The sequence below is a fragment of the Octopus bimaculoides genome, chromosome 2, assembly GCF_046866305.1.
Source record: "Octopus bimaculoides isolate indiv1 chromosome 2, ASM4686630v1, whole genome shotgun sequence".
In the NCBI taxonomy this organism is placed as follows: Eukaryota; Metazoa; Mollusca; class Cephalopoda; order Octopoda; family Octopodidae; genus Octopus; species Octopus bimaculoides.
Genome location: NC_142929.1, coordinates 5,755,139 through 5,765,585, shown reverse-complemented (window position 1 = coordinate 5,765,585; position 10,447 = coordinate 5,755,139). Strand labels below are relative to the sequence as shown.

Sequence of the window (10,447 nt, the reverse complement as noted above, 5' to 3'; positions counted from 1 at the left end):
CGCCATCAAAGCATTCTCCATTTGAAGCAATGCATCGGTCCAGATGCGTTTTCCACTGTTCGAAGCAATACTGGAAATTTTGCTAAGTAATGTCTGTTATTTATTTATTCCTGTTATTTATTCTGTGGGGGTTTTTTTTTGGGGGGGGGGTTCTTTCTTTCTTTCTTTCTTCACCACTTCTACATCTGCAAATTCTGCTTTCGTCATTTCGTCACCAGTAATGACTTTCGAAAAAGGTCCGGATCAACTGCTTACTGTTCTTTCCTTTTTTTCGCTTCTCGACCGGACGGGGCCCCGGGACGATGGGATCCCGTGACCGCAATGTGCGTTCGAGGTGCTGATGTTCACTGAGTCCTGCAATTCGCATCAGTTCACGTGGATAGCAGCGCTCTTCATCGACGGACGAACCGAGTGACCCCCGTCCAACTGTTCTTTCACTTCACGACATTCATGACCGTTTTTGATCTTCCGCAAGGTGCAAATTTTGCTGCAACTCTTTTCATTCGCAATTCCTTACTCAAAATTCGTTGAGAAAAGCTCCAGGACACACCATTCGAACTACGGTGTTCGTATCGAGAAAGCTTCTTGTATAGATGTATTGTATTAAAAATCACCGAAGCAGATGGAGGCATGCTGGACGATTTTCGTTTGCTAGTAATAAACCTCTGTGCTTTTCGGTACTATATTTCGATACGAAATTCTTTCTTGAGACGAATGACGGAGTTATTTGGCTTTCTACAAGATATCCACGTTATGTAAAATATACAGAATGATTTTTCTATTGGCAATATGACAAATGTAAATTCTATTCAAATGTGTATACATGTGTTCAGATTGCACATCTTATAGTTCTGTGTTATTTATTTAGTTATTTATCTATTTATTGCAGATATTTATTCTGAAATGAGTTAAAATGTGTGTGCTACCTGATTTCCTAGGAGAACAAATTGTTTGAGAGCGGATAGTTGGAGAATCGATCGTAAAAATGTTTCAAGAAGCATAGACTCTAAAATCATGTTGGCATAATCCTGGACGAAAAGCGAAGCTCACGGAGGGAGAGCACAGAAGAGTGAAACGTTTTCTGCCGGAAATCCATCAGCAAAATGGCAGCTGGGCTAAACTACCATTTCGCTAGCTGTCTCAGCCAAAACCCTACGTGTTGAGCTTCATTACACTGGGTACCTTAGGCAGACTGTAATTGGTACAGCTCCTCTGCCCCTATCAACACTGATAAGCAGATAAAAATGGAATCTAATCAGAAGTGACTGGTGCAAGGGAACAGAGTCCTCTTCCTTGACGAACTCACTCCACTTTGTGGTAAATTTTATGTCTGGAGACAGTTAAAAAAAAGGTTTCAGCCCTGACTGTTTGATCCTTACCGTGAATCATGGGGGTGATTTGAGCAGCCATATCAAGGAATTCTCTTGGCCCTTTAACTGTTCTATGTCAGAGTTAACAGCAAGAATTATCTGAGTATTCTGGCTGATCATTGTTTTTCCTATGGTACAAACATTGTCCTTTGATGACAGTGCAATCTTCCAGGGTGATAATGCGCCGATTAACAATATTTAAAAGTGTGACAATAAGCACAAAAATGAAGTGAACCCCCTACAATCACCGGATCTCAATATGATCGAACATTTATGGTACAAACAAGAGCAGCAAGTGAGAAACTGCTTCCCTTCAATGTCGTCTCTGAAAAAAAGCTAAAGTGAAGAATGGCTCCAGATTCCCCTACCAACTGTTCAGAACCTTTGTGTGTGAATTCTGCAATGTATTAAAGCTGTGATTGATACTAAAGGTTGACCAAAACTGTATTAAATAATGTAACTTCTATTTAACAAGATGTTCCCATTATTTTGTCCCAGGATACATGCATGTATGTACGTATGTATATATGTATGTATGTATGTATGTATGTATTTAATCATTTAAATTCTTCCTCTGAAGACGGGCCCAGTTTCTAACAAAGAAACAAAGCTCTATCTTTGGAATGAAGATAACAACGAAACAATGTCACATTTTACGGTTCCGCTTACAGACTGCTTTTGTAATGTGCGAATCCGTTGGTTGATTTCTTTTTCTGAAAGTCCAAGCTTATCCAAACTGACAAACATTTACTTACAAAATTAAGTGCTTCAATGATTATCAGTATAAATGTAAATTTGTAATCCGGATATAGAAGCTGTATATATACACGTATGTATGTATGTATGTATGTATGTATGTATGTATGTATGTATGTATGTATGTATGTATAACCGTGTATTGTGTGTATATCCGCCAATGTTGATCGGCGAAATATGTAAAACAATGGAGAGGAAGCTGGAAAAGGATACGTTCGAACAGAAGTTTCCTTGGACAATCCCTTGACTCTCTCGTCTTGAGGAATGCCGGAAATGTAGCGAATGACATCCGAGGAACCCACAATCAATGATCCTATTGTTCATCAATTGTGTTACGAAATGAAAATTACTATGAATAGTTTTGAAATAACCGAAGAAATGGCCGACGTAGCTATTGTGTAGATTAAAACGTAATATATAGCGAATAGTGCGGCAAGAAAGACGTGAATGCATCCTATATAGAAACTAGTTCTATGTAATTTCACTCCCAGTATTTTGACTCCGGTAATTTAAACCCTGGTAATTTGATTGCCAGTCAATTTCACTCCCGGCAATTTCACTCCTAGTATTAGAAAACAATGTAACTTCTACTTAACAAGATGTTTCCATTATTTTGTCCCGTGATGCATGCATGCATGTATGTATGTATGTATGTATGTATGTATGTATGTATGTATGTATGTATGTATGTGCAGATTTGTATGTATGTAAATAAAACGTTGAAATTCATTATTGTTGTTGTTGTTGTTGTCAGTAGCGGCGGCGGTGGCGATGACTACGACAATGATAATGATTTATAGAGTAACTCAGTTAACTGAAAGTATCATTTCAGTCATCCATCGGCGTGTTTTATCTAAGGAGGGATATCACAGCATTAGAGGGATATCGATAATACCCTACAAAGTTTTTTAACTTGCACACATCCGAATCCATGGAAATTAATTATTGCATTAAAAAGGAAAGAAACCCTTGGCACAAGTGTGAGAAAGGTTGAATTTGATCGGGGTCCAATTTGCAGCAGATTTGCAACAGTATAAAGATATGAACAAACGGTTGCAGATAAATATTGAGTGATATAAAAGATCCGAAAATAAGACGGATCTTTTACGAGCAATAATAGCTCATAGCCTTCATCTTTATGAAGCTTTTTACTTTTTTTACTCTTTTACTTGTTTCAGTCATTTGAGACTGCGGCCATGATGGAGCACCGCCTTTAGTCGAGTAAATCGACCCCCAGGACTTATTCTATCGATCTCTTTTGCTGAACCGCTAAGTTACGGGGACGTAAAAACACCAGCGTCGGTTGCCAAGCGATGCTGGGAGTCAAACACAGACACACAAACATATACACACACACATACATACATACATACATACATACATACATACATATATATATGTGTGTGTGTGTGTGTGTGTGTCTGTGTGTGTGTGTGTGTGTATAATTTTAAATAAGAGCTAAAAGATGATCCATTGTAAAAACTTTATTATGACCTATGAACATTTCGATGCAATATCCAGACCAACTCATGCATATTATAAAATATGAGATATTGTATCTCTTCAGGGTCAGATTAATTCATAGCAGACAGTAAAAATAGACAACAATAATAGTTGTCTTAGAATTACATGTATATAAACAAGTTGAAAAGACATGATACATATTGAAACTGTATAGCATATCGGTCTTGAAACCGTTAGAAGGCAGAGTAAATGAGAAGTGATGTTAAGTTATGATGTTATCCTATGAAGTTAAATAGCGAACAAGTACGGGGCGCTGTATATTTCAAAAGACCGTTTGATTTATGAAAGTAAATAAAAAAAAAACAAGAAAGAAGAAAAAACCGCTAGATATTAAAAATATTAAACATATATTTTTTTACACAAGTTAATGGTCAAATAGAAGTAAATCTAATAAATAATGTTTATGTATAATATAATATAATCACCTCAGCTATACATAATCTAAACAAGACATTATATTAAGTTAAGATTTAGAACAGTAAAAAGACCTTATATGGTTATGTAAGCCCGATAAATTAGAGAAAATAAATTGTAAAAAATGAGAAATAATAAGTAAAAACATATATATAAAAAAAATTTAGGTTACATTCATATTGCTGCTATACATACATACATACATATATACGACGGGATTCTTTCAGTTTCCGTCTACCAAATCCACTCACAAGGCTTTGGTCGACCAGAGGCTATAGTAGAAGACACTTGCCCAAGGTGCCACGCAGTAGGAATGAACCTGGAACCACGTGGCTGGTAAGCAAGCTACTTACCACACAGCCACTCCTGCGGGGTTTTTTTTTTTATTTTACTGTACTTTTTATCTTATCTTTATTCAACATCTTATTTTTTATCTAATATCGGAAGTGAAATTACCATTTCTGAAATCGACTGGCAGTCAAAATATCATGAGTGAAATTACCAGGAATCAAATTACCAGCTACCATAGAACTTAACAACTTTCCTCTAAAATTTTCGCTTGATAGTTTTAAACTAGCCTTTTAGCTGGTTATTATATTTAATTTAGTGATGATTTTTTTTATATTTAAAAGCTTTTATGACTTGTTCAAGCTAAGAAAATCAACATCCATAATCCTCGAAGGTAAGTTATGGAAGCTTCTTCCAAAAAGTGTGGAAGAAAATACCTCTTTAGACCGAAGAACTGGTTCAAATGCTTGCAAAAAAGTCAACTCCGTCCAGTGAGTCAAGCAGAGCAACGGATTATGTGCACCGGATTAAAGTAGAATTTGTCTGAAAATACAGTATATGGCTTTTCCACTGGTTCGAATATGCTTCAAGCAGGTTTGAACTTCGAACAAGTTTGTATTTATCGATTTGCATATATATATATATTTTTTTTTTAAGGTTATCTCTACAGATATTCTATAGAAATTGTAGCCAGCACTGATTTTTGCTACGACGTTTCGTATACGAGACGTCAGGTGTCAACAAACAATGAGATCGAAAATTTTTAAAAAAACAGGTAATGGGCGTGTACATACATATTTCAGGGACTTTTGCTCCTCCATCAGTGCCCATCTAACTCATTAATAATCCTCGAACACACTGCTTAAATATCCACTATATCTAGTAGTGTGTAGTTATTGGATTACTAATTTACATACTACACGCATTCCTGGAGCTGGTATGTAACCATAATATACAATAAAGTATTCAATGATACGATGAAAGTATACGATGAAAGTAATGAAAAGATACAGAAATAATTTATTCTCAAACGCTTGATAATAGCATGAACAGTATAAACCATCCATATATTGCAGAAAAATTTGTCAGCAGCCAGCCATCACTGTGATTACGCGTCAAGTGCTTTACCTTTAAGCTAAACTTTCCAGTAGCGAGTTGTTCTGCAATTCTAGCTTTATGAGACGGTAATGTTAAATTCAACTTACGATGAAAGTAAACAAAGTTTGCTTTAGAAGCGTTGAGACGTGTTGAAAGATACAGAAATAATTTATTCTCAAACTATAGTATACATCACTCTTAAGTAAGAGGAACCGATTTGGGAAAAGAGTAACAAGAAATATAACTCTCCCGGAAATCGAATTAATGCAAAGTTCGGGGTGGCGGGAAATTAGTAAACTAAGACGTTGTTGTACCTAAATATAGAATTCGATCCTTGGTAACTTACTAGTTTCAAATTATGGCACAAGGCCAGCAGTTTGTGGTAGAGACAAAGTTGATTACATCGACCCCATTACTCAACTACGACTTATTTTATCGATCCAGAAAGATTGAAAGGCAAAATCGACCCCGGCGGAATTTGAACTCAGAACGTAAAGACTAACGAAATGTCGCTAAGCATTTCGTCCAGCGTGCTAACGATTCTACCGGCTCCCCATCTTAACCTCGGTAATTTATTGATGCTAAGAAATATAAAAGGACCAATAAATGCAGTTTATGGCTGGTTTACAGACAAGAGAAAATTATCTTTTATCTTTCATCTTTTACTTGTTTCAGTCATTAAACTGCGGCCATGCTGGGGCACCGCCTTGGTGAATTTTAGTTGAAATAATCGACTCCCGCTCCCCTGTACTTATTTTTTTAAAGTCTCCTATTTAGTCTATAGGTCTCTTTCACCAAATCGCTAAGTTACGGGGATCATAAACACAGCAACACCGATTTCAAGCGTTGGCTGGAGTCAAACACAGACACAGATACACACACATACTCGCACACACGTGCACACAATATATATATATATATATATATATATATATATATATATATATATATATATATATATATATATATATATATATATATATATAATATATAGTTTTAGGGAAAATAACCAATTTTCAAGAACTCATCGATGAAAATCCACTATCACATATAGAAAAATTAATAATTAAAAGCACAATAAATGAGTATAATATAAAGTAAAGTAAATATCATAAGATAAATATAATAAAAAGATTACACGTGTTTCATAACCAATTTTCAAATAGAAAAGAAATTTAAATCGATTAAAATCAATTGAAATTATCGAAAATAAATTCTATTCAAAAATATAGCTACTCGTCAGATCGTAAGTAGAACAATAATTAGATATATATCTCAACCAACAATAAGTACCAAATGAATTAATATGAAATACTTATTATATAAAGATAGAAAAATTATTTTAAAAATATCATAATATCAAAATAATAACCATTCAATAATCATCCCTTCACCCATTATAATAACATGTATATTATATACAAAAAACATCTTACATAAATTATCATTGCTTTAAATTATCATTGTTTTAAATACAAGTTGAACGAAGTTTAAGTTTAAAATAATAATGAAGATAAAATTAGTACATGTTTAACCGGTGTAATAGTTAAAGCTATACTATTTAAAGCTAAAGACGTTTATTTAATTATAATTAAAGATCAATTGAATAATAGAAAAATACAAGATTATTTATTTCTACAAATGTAATAATAAAAAATATGAATGAAAAAATTATGAATGGAAAAATTATGAATGCCATGTGAGAAAAAGAAATCAGTTTTTCGAACTAAGCACAATGTTATTTTAAGTTGTTTAGTGCAAAAATAATCCGAGAATACGCCGATGTCAGTGTCGACGATAACTGGAAATACCAACCAATTACGCAAAGATGTCTGTATTACGGAGATGGGTGGTTTACAAACTTTAAAATACATGGCATTCGTAAAGTAAATCTGTTGAAGTCGGCAGACAATAAACCAGTTACAGATTTGATAATTTGACTGAAAATTTGTATGTATATATAAAGTTTAATCTTTTATTCTTAATAATTTTTTCTTTCCTAATTTTTTATTCATAATTTTTCCATTCATAATTTTTTCATTCATATTTTTTATTATTACATTTGTAGAAATAAATAATCTTGTATTTTTCTATTATTCAATTGATCTTTAATTATAATTAAATAAACGTCTTTAGCTTTAAATAGTATAGCTTTAACTATTACACCGGTTAAACATGTACTAATTTTATCTTCATTATTATTTTAAACTTAAACTTCGTTCAACTTGTATTTAAAACAATGATAATTTAAAGCAATGATAATTTATGTAAGATGTTTTTTGTATATAATATACATGTTATTATAATGGATGAAGGGATGATTATTGAATGGTTATTATTTTGATATTATGATATTTTTAAAATAATTTTTCTATCTTTATATAATAAGTATTTCATATTAATTCATTTGGTACTTATTGTTGGTTGAGATATATATCTAATTATTGTTCTACTTACGATCTGACGAGTAGCTATATTTTTGAATAGAATTTATTTTCGATAATTTCAATTGATTTTAATCGATTTAAATTTCTTTTCTATTTGAAAATTGGTTATGAAACACGTGTAATCTTTTTATTATATTTATCTTATGATATTTACTTTACTTTATATTATACTCATTTATTGTGCTTTTAATTATTAATTTTTCTATATGTGATAGTGGATTTTCATCGATGAGTTCTTGAAAATTGGTTATTTTCCCTAAAACTATATATTTTATATATATTTTATCTATAACGCTCAATTTAATTTTAATTTTTTATAAATTGATTTTAATTGAGTTTTTTACCTGTAATTTTGGATTTTGTCCCTAATATTATATATATATATGTATATATATATATATATATATATATATATATTCGACGAGCTTCTTTCAGTTTCCGTCTACCAAATCCACTTACAGGGCTTTGGTTGGCCTGAGGCTATAATAGAAGACACTTACCCAAGGTGCCACACAGTAGAGCTGAACCCGGAACCATGAGGCTGGAAAGCAAACTTCTTACCACACAGCCATGCCTGCCTGATGTACGGCAAATGTGAGAAAAAGAAATCAGTTTTTCGAACTAAGCACAATGTTATTTTAAGTTGTTTAGTGCAAAAATAATCCGAGAATACGCCGATGTCAGTGTCGACGATAACTGGAAATACCAACCAATTACGCAAAGATGTCTGTATTACGGAGATGGGTGGTTTACAAACTTTAAAATACATGGCATTCGTAAAGTAAATCTGTTGAAGTCGGCAGACAATAAACCAGTTACAGATTTGATAATCTGACTGAAAAGTACCATAATTTTGGTACTTTTTAATGAGACGTTAAAACTTTTTGTTAAAATACACGAGTATATTTGATAATCCTGCATGACCTTGTCGCGAAGTGCGTTGGCGTGGAAGAACTGTAATTGAAATATGATTTTAAAACATTCTTGAACACATACAGTATTTTACACTATGAGAAAAAAAAACATCGCCGTGGAACTTGAACTCATAACATAATTGACTACCGAATGTCATTTTTGTCTGGTTCTCTAGCAATTCTACCATCCTCGTCCACCAGGAAAGACGCCATATTAAAATCATAAGATAAATGTAATACCGCGAGCAAACTTAAGTTTCTGGATGTGTTCACATATTCACTGTCTATGTCTGGCTTCTTCGACGAAAACTTCTCTCTAAAAGTAATCTTGGTTTAAATAATCACTGATTAAAGAATTTTATGACAAGATCTTCAAACTAAATAGTAATTCACATAAAGAATAAATCCCAAGGTGAATCTAAAATGCTATTTAATGTCTTGTATTCTAAAGTCGAGTTGGTTAATGGTTTAAGTGGGGAAAAATGACTACATTTTCAAGACTAATGAAATATTTGTTTTCTTCCTAATGAAGATGCTGTTTATATGACCTCCTATATTTGGTACATAAAAATAAAACTTGTACCGAACATCTGAGGTTAATACAGTGATATAAAGGATATTTTGCACAAATATGTCATTACTTCCGTTAAAAATTGGAATGTCAGCGTTTCACCAACGTCTGTATCGTTAAATATGCCATATTCTTGCCAAGAACTAATCTAATTAAGTTAGTTTTAATTATCCAAATGATTTTGATAATTGATTTTCAAAATAATGAATGTTATTATTTTCATGGCGCTAAAAAAATGAAGCATATTTGGAAAAGTGACATGAAATTTATTCTGTAATATGTAATTATGCATGTGTTTAAGCATGTATGCATGTATGCATGTATGTATGTATGTATGTATATATGTAGGTAGGTAGGTAGGTAGGTAGGTAGGTAGGTAGGTAAGTGTATATATGTATGTACATGTAATCCCGTGGTCCGATGCCCGGCGTGGTACTGCAGTGATACGTATCATAATTACCAACTAGCAATTAAAACCAACTCCATTTAAAATGGTGAGAGGCATAATCTCAAGGTTTAGGAATTCTTCGAAGGTGACATGTCATCTAGAAAAGATGAAGCTTCTCTTAATCTCCATTTGATAATTACGAAGCATCTCCAAGAGACAGAGGAAATTGTAAGGAATCAAGAATTTGTTGTATATGAGATATATCTCTGTATGTGTATATATATATATGTGTGTGTGTGTGTGTGTGTGTGTGTGTGAGCGTGTGTATGTGTGGAGGTGGGGTGTATGTGTGTATGTGAGTGGGTATATGTATGCAAGTATATATATATATATATATATATATATATCAAGAAGAATATTAATAAGGATTATTACGAAGTGGTATACCATTACCTGTAATCCTTTATATATATATATATATATATATATATATATATATATATATATATATATATATATATATACAGCTCTACGCAGACCTACACGTGTTTCAACTGCACCGATTAGTAACCGTTGTAATTGCAAAACCTACTATAATACCGATGCAGTTTCTTCAGGGTCTTTACTTTAATATCTTTTGATTTAACTGTTTAAAGTTTTTCATTTATCTACTCTGC

At 32.8% G+C, this 10,447-nt stretch overlaps 1 pseudogene; it reads right to left on the bottom strand.

The window, feature by feature from the left end:
* Positions 1–272: 272 nt before the first annotated feature.
* Positions 273–431, bottom strand: LOC149136858 (5.8S ribosomal RNA; annotated as a pseudogene).
* Positions 432–10,447: the final 10,016 nt, after the last annotated feature.